This window comes from Otolemur garnettii, unplaced genomic scaffold (assembly GCF_000181295.1).
Source record: "Otolemur garnettii isolate 467f Iridium unplaced genomic scaffold, OtoGar3 scaffold00023, whole genome shotgun sequence".
NCBI lineage: Eukaryota > Metazoa > Chordata > Mammalia > Primates > Galagidae > Otolemur > Otolemur garnettii.
The window spans coordinates 3,965,599-3,972,164 of NW_003852418.1; the positions used below are offsets into that span (position 1 = coordinate 3,965,599).

General features: G+C 47.9%; 1 protein-coding gene across 2 annotated transcripts in view; it reads right to left on the bottom strand.

Annotated features, from left to right (window-relative positions):
* The window catches only part of ZHX3 (zinc fingers and homeoboxes 3), a 127,564-nt gene extending 121,339 nt beyond the window's left edge, over nt 1-6,225 (bottom strand). The window contains exon 1 of one of the 2 annotated variants that reach the window (XM_023511906.1): nt 5,443-5,718. The gene's annotated coding sequence lies outside the window, so the exon portion shown is untranslated. Of the gene's footprint in view, nt 1-5,442; nt 5,719-6,057 lie in introns of those variants that run through there. The other variant, XM_023511907.1, reaches the window with a different exon arrangement.
* Nucleotides 6,226-6,566: the final 341 nt, after the last annotated feature.

The following is a 6,566-nucleotide window of genomic DNA, read 5'->3' on the forward strand; positions in this document are numbered from 1 at the left end:
TGTGGCAGGCGCCTATAGTTCCAGCTACTTGGGACACTAAGGCAGGAGAATCTCCTAGGCCCAGGAGTTGGAGGTTGGGGTGAGCTGTGATAAAATGATACTCTGTCTCTAAAAAAAAAATAGAATCACTTAAGCCCAAGAGTTTGAGGTTGCTGTGAGCTGTGATGCCATAGCACTCTACCGAGGGTAACATAGACTGTCTCAAAAAAAAAAAGAAAGAAAGAAATTACTTAACTCCTCTAAACTCAATTTTCTCAACTAAAAAATATAAATAGTAATGTAATTATCATCACCATACTGGGTTCTCCCAAAGATTCAGAGATAACACGTGAATGCACACAGCAGGGGACCTGGTACGTATTTAGTCTCAAAAAGAAAAAAAAAATTAGGGCAGTGCCTGTGGCTCAAAGGAGTAGGGCACCAGCCTCATATACCAGAGGTGGCGGGTTCAAACCCAGCCCTGGCCAAAAACCGCAAAGAAAATAAAAAGAAAGAAAAGAAAATTAACTATCACATTAACTATTATTTAAAATGCTTTGAGGCCATGCACCTACAGGATTCCAGGCAGAGCACTCGGTGCTAGGGCTATATCATAAACAGAACAAGGCTGTCCCTGCCCTCATTGAGCTTATAGTCTACTGGGGGAGTAGACAGTAAAAAAGGAAACAAACATACAAATGAAGTACTTTGAATTTTGGTGAAGTGCCCAACAACATACATATACTGAGACAGAGAGTCAGAGGACAATGGGCAGGAAGCTACTATACCAGGCAAGGCCCCGGGAAGGAGAAGACATCTTAACCGAGACTGGATGTCTGAGAAGCATTTTTATGTAAGACAAGTAAGACAAGTGCTGGGCAGAGGGAAGGGCCTGTACAAAAGAGGAGGAGAACGTGGCATGTTTGAGAAATTGTCAGTGCTCACAGTCTGACAAGGATGGCAAGCCTGTCACCTCGCAGTTAGTGTGCCTGTGAGTCTAAGTGCAGTCGAAGATGCTGAGCAAGAGAATGGCAAGCTCTGGTTTACTTTTGGTAGGATCACTTTGGCTGCTGTGAGGAGAATGTGCTAGAAGAAGGCAAGAGTGGAAACTGGAAGAGCAGCTAGGAGGCGGGGGCAGTCATCCAGCTCAGAGAGGAGGATGGCTGGATTCAAACATGGAGGGAAGGAAGGATCTGAGACATTCTGCAGGCTAGGCCAACAGGCCACGCTGAAGGATTTGATGTGGGGTGAAGAGACAGGGGGAGTCAAGAAAAACTTTCAGGTTGGCCTGAACAAAAATAAACATCGATAACAATGAGACACAGGCTGGAGGGGAGGAGAAGGAGGGGTCGGGAATGAGGAATACAAATTTGGAAATTTGCAAGGGAGATTGAGAGATCAGTTTTGAACATTAGAAGTCTGAGATCACTGTGAGGAAGCAAGCAGAGATCGCAAGAGGCCATAGCTGAAAATGCAAGTCTGGAACCAGAGAAGGGGCAGGAGCCATGACCTAGGACAGAGGCTCTCAACCTTCCCAATGCCGCGGCCCTTTAACATAGTTCCTGTGGGTTGCGATCCACAGGTTGAGAACTGCGGACCTAGGGAGTCATCTGCACCCAGAGGGTTTTAAAGTCCTGGGAATGGATGAGATCATTTAGCGAGAGAATATGGTGAAGGAGGAAGGTAAGCAGAGTCAGAAAGGAAATAATAAGAAATCAGGTCAGCACTCTAAAACTGAACATAGCAATGTAGACCCCCAGGAAAACACGCAGAAGCCCCCACATGTGTTCAGGAAACACCAATAACATGAAATAAAAATTCTCAACATATTCTTTCAGGCCTTAAAAAAATATTTTTTAAATTTAGGATTCACCACCAAGATCTTGTATATTTGGAGAATTTTTTTTTTAATTTTTTTGAAGGTCTCAGGGCTGTGTTCCACAGAATCTTTTTCTTAAGAGCAAAAAGCAAGTATTTTTCAAAAACTCACTAAAATTAAAAGTAGCCAACCTGAATTTCAGATCTGTAAACCTCTTCTCTGCAAAAATTTTGCCCCAAGATACAATTTTAACCATTCTATAAATGAAAATGCAATTATACATTTACTACAGATGCGATTACCCTGAAAGATGAAACTGGTACTTTCAGACAGTTCCAGAGTCACAGGAGAGATGCAAAATGCTCAGACAGTCAAGGATTTTTTTTTTTTTTTTGCAGTTTTTGGCTGGGGCCAGGTTTGAACCCACCACCTCCGGCATATGGGGCCGGCGCCCTACTCCTTTGAGCTACAGGCGCCGCCCTTTTTTTTTTAACCCCCAAACTGGGCAGATGCTGTGGCTCATGCCTGTAATCCTAGCATTCTGGGAGGCAGATGCAGGAGGATTCCTTGAGGTCAGGGGTTTGAGACCAGCCTAAGCAAGAACAAGAACCCGTTTCTAAAGAAAAGACAAAAGAGAAGAGGAGAGAAAGTAGCTGAGTGCGGTAGAGCATTCCTACAGTCCCAGCTACTTGGGAGACTGAGGCAGAAGGATCACTTAAGCCCAGGAATTTCAGGTTGCAGTGAGCTATGACAACACCACACCACTGTGTACTAGCCAGAGTGACAGAGTGACACTCTGTCAAACAAACAAATAAAAAAAAAAAATAGAACCATTAAGTATACCTCCATCCCAAAACTGATAAGCAGGGAAAAGAAAAGGATAGGATTGCCAGGAAAATAAGTGAACATAACAGCTACTGTCCAAATGAAAACACATTAAAGCTGTAATTATATCTCTGGGTATCTGCTGACACAAAAAGCCCACTATGCTCTTGAGGCTTGTATCACTGAGAACTACCAAACTGAAATCACAACTGTAAACATAACTGGGACACTTTACACTTTTCAGAGGTTTCCAACGTGACACAAGAAATAATAATGCATAAGAAGAAAAGGCTGCAACATTTGCCAAAAATACCCCTTCCCTCAATTGTTCAAGTTAAACCAAGACTATAATTCTTTTTAAGACCATAAGCCTTACTTTGTAAAATTCTTCTTCTCAGATATGGAAGAGAAAGGAATATCTTGACTTTTCAGAGATTGTTATTCTACCCCCATGATACAGCTATCTAAAAGACTACAAGGCTACCAGCAAGGTCACATGAATAGATGGATAATGAGTATTCATTCATTCAGCAAACATGAAGTACCTATAATGGGGCCAAGTGTAGTTCTGAGTGTTAAGAATACATCAGTGAAAAAAACAGTCTCACACTTCTGTGATTATGTGGGAGAGAAAGACAATAAACCAACACATGAATATGCATCACCAAGTGGTGGTAAATAAAGCAGGGTAAGGAGGACTAGGGAATGGGGTGTATTTTATAGACTCTGGGGGAAAGCCTGACGGTGTTCTATTTGAGCAGAAACCTGAAGGAGTAAGGAAGCCAATCGTAATAATATTCAGAGACTAGAGTTCTAGGCAGAAGGAACAGCAAATGCAAAGGCACTGAGGCCACACTATGTTGATGTTTTTAAGGAACAGTGAAGAAATGCATCTGGCATGACTAGAAGTGAGGACAGGGGTAGCCTGGTCAGCCACAGCAAAAACTTCAGATTTTACTTTAAGATGAGATGCTTTTGGAGGGCTCTCAGCAGAAGACTGGCATGACCAGACTTCCTTTATTTTTATTTTATTTTATTTTTTGGAGATAGAGTCTCACTCTGTGCCCTCGATAGAGTGCCGTGGCAACCTCAAACTCTTGGGCTCAAGCAATTCTCTTGCTTCAGCCTCCCCAGTAGTTGAGACCACAGGCACCCCTGACTAGTTTTTCTAGTCCTCCCCCGCCCCCACTAGGTTGGTCTGCAACTCCTGAGCTCAAGGGATCCACCCACCTCAGTCTCCCAGGATGCTAGGATTACAGGCAAGAGCCACTGTGCCCCGCCCAACCTCCTTTATCAAAGGAGCACAAGACCCCTGTAATACTCTGAAATTTAAAAAAAAAAAAGATCACAAAACCAAGACATATCTCTTGCAGTCTAGTTATAAGTGAAAGAAAACAGCATAGAAAAGAAGTCTTATTGCATGGTAGCATTTTTATAAGAAAAAAATACACATACATGGGAACAGAAGACTAAAAGGATCAATACCAAATCGTGGTTTGCCAGGGTTTGTGGAATTATGGGAATTTTTTTCTTATGCCTTCCTTTGTTGTTCAAGTTCTCCACCTTAAACATAAATTACTTTTGTAATTTTTAACCTTAAAAAAAAAAAACTTCACCATGAGACTTCTGTAGTCTGAAATTTTATTTCAATATGAAAAACAAAAAGACGGCTCGGCGCCTGTGGCTCAACCGGCTAAGGCGCCAGCCATGTACACCTAAGGTGGTGGGTTCGAATCCCCAGCCTGGACCCGCCAAACAACAATGACAGCTGCAACCAAAAAATAGCCGGGCGTTGTGGCGGGCGCCTGTGGTCCCAGCTACTTGGGAGGCTGAGGCAGGAGACTCGCTTGAGCCCAGGAGTTGGAGGTTGCTGTGAGCTGTAATGCCACGGCACTCTGCCCAGGGGGACAGCTTGAGGCTCTGTCTCAAAAAAGAAAAAAAAAAAAAAAAAAAAAAAAAAAAAAAAAAAAAAAAGAAAAAAAGAAAAACAAAAAGACATGGGAACATTTTTTCCCAAAATGACCACACTTCTCATGCAATGTTTGCCGGTCATGAACCACTGCACAAATCAAGCTCTGCTCAGTGTATCAAGGTCATAAAACCAACTTGGTTAATATGTTTATCATTACATAGCAGCTCTGTCCTCTACAGCGAATTTGATATCATCTTTCCAAGGCAGCAACAGAAGGGACCCTTTCATTCATTTTGCAAGTCGCTTTGGATACTACTTTACTGCTTCTGGATTTTTCCACTGTATGTGTCTAAGAAAAAAATTAAGCCCAAATAAGTTGTTCCAGCTAATGAAGTGCGCTTTTGGCTCTGTCTCAGTGGTTGAGAATTATCCAGCAAAATACCAATTGTTTTAGGACGCATTTTCTCTTAGTTTTGAAATATTGCAATTCTAAGTTACCACAAATAAAGAACACCAAGACAACAACATACCAGAACATGTATGATGGAAACTACTGGAATCCCTTTTTCTTTAAGTGAGGATATGTGAATGCCTCGTGAATAAACACTTAGGATATCTAGATAAATATACAGTACGTGTTCACACGGATAAAAACTGTAAAGAGTATACCCTCCCGCCTTGCCCCGCCCCCCCATAATAGTGTCTCTTAGGGCACAAGCCCAGGGCAATCACTGCTCAGAAATGCAAACCATGCAACTCAAAATGACTCAAGCTCTCAAACACTTTCCACCTAAGCCCTACATCCCATCCACTCCTCCATCACTTCCAACAGGTTTCTCTGAATGAAAATCCCAAACTGGCCAAGCTTAACAAGCCCCAAACTCTGCTCACAAGCCATTCAGGGCACCTGGGAATCCGGAGCCCACGGAGAGCGTTTTCGGTGGGCAAACAAGGGTCCCAGGATTCAGGATGCTACTGTACCCCGAGTGGCTCGAGTCCGGCTCAGCTGCCTTCCCGGGCCGGGCTGACGCTCTTTACACCAGCGGCATGGGCTGCCACATCCCAGCAGCATGCATCGGGCCCGCGGGAGTGGAGGCGAGCTGGCGCGCACGCGGGGCGCAGCGCAGACACGCACTCTCACCGGTCCGGCGGGCCTGCGCCGACACCCCCCTCACCCCCTAACCCCTCCTTGCTCCTTTCGCAACTGTGCGGCCGGTGGGGATGCACCCACCCGCAGGACCCCGGGACTCCCCCTCCCGGAGCTGGGGGGCGATGACAGATGGGCGGAGGGCGGGGCTCTGGGGGGAAGGGGCGGGGCCTCTCAGCGCGGGGGTGCTGGCGGCTGACAGAAAGACCCGGGGCAACGGGCGGGAGGGGGCCGGCCGAGACGCGGGCCGGGGGCCAGGCGTGGCGGGAAGGAGCTCGCGTAGACACAGGGGCTGACAGGCAGAGAGACACACAGACACTGGGGACTGACAGCCGCGGAGGCACGCGGGGCCGGCGGGCCGCGGCGGGCGCTCACCTGGCAGCGGCGGCGTTGGCGGCGCCCGCGGCCGGGCTGCTCTCCCCGCGCTGCGGACCTCCCTCCCGGCGGGCGGGCGGGCGGCGCAGGCCCCGCAGAGGCGGCGGCGGAGACGCCGGAGCCGCGGACTGCTGAGCGGCGGGCACGCAGCTGCACCAACCGACTCCGGGCCGCTCGGCTCGGCCCCGCTCGGCCGCGCTCGGAGGTGCTCGGCTCGGCTCGGCCGCGCTCGGCTCGGCTGGGGGCGTGGCCCGGGGCCCCCCGCCCAGGTCGCCTCGGGCGCCCGCGGGGCGGGGCTTTGGAGCGCGCTAGCCCCCTGACGTCGCGGGCCGGGGAGCTTGCCCAGGGCGCATGCGCGGGCAGCCGTCGGGCTTTCGGTGGCGTGGAGGCTGCTGGGGACTGAGTGGGGCAGCGGGGGCGGATGCTGCAGTGCCCACAGGTTCCTTGGCTTTTGTATTCTATATCCTGGTCTTTCTAAAGGACCGCCAAAGGAAGGCCGCACCAAGTTA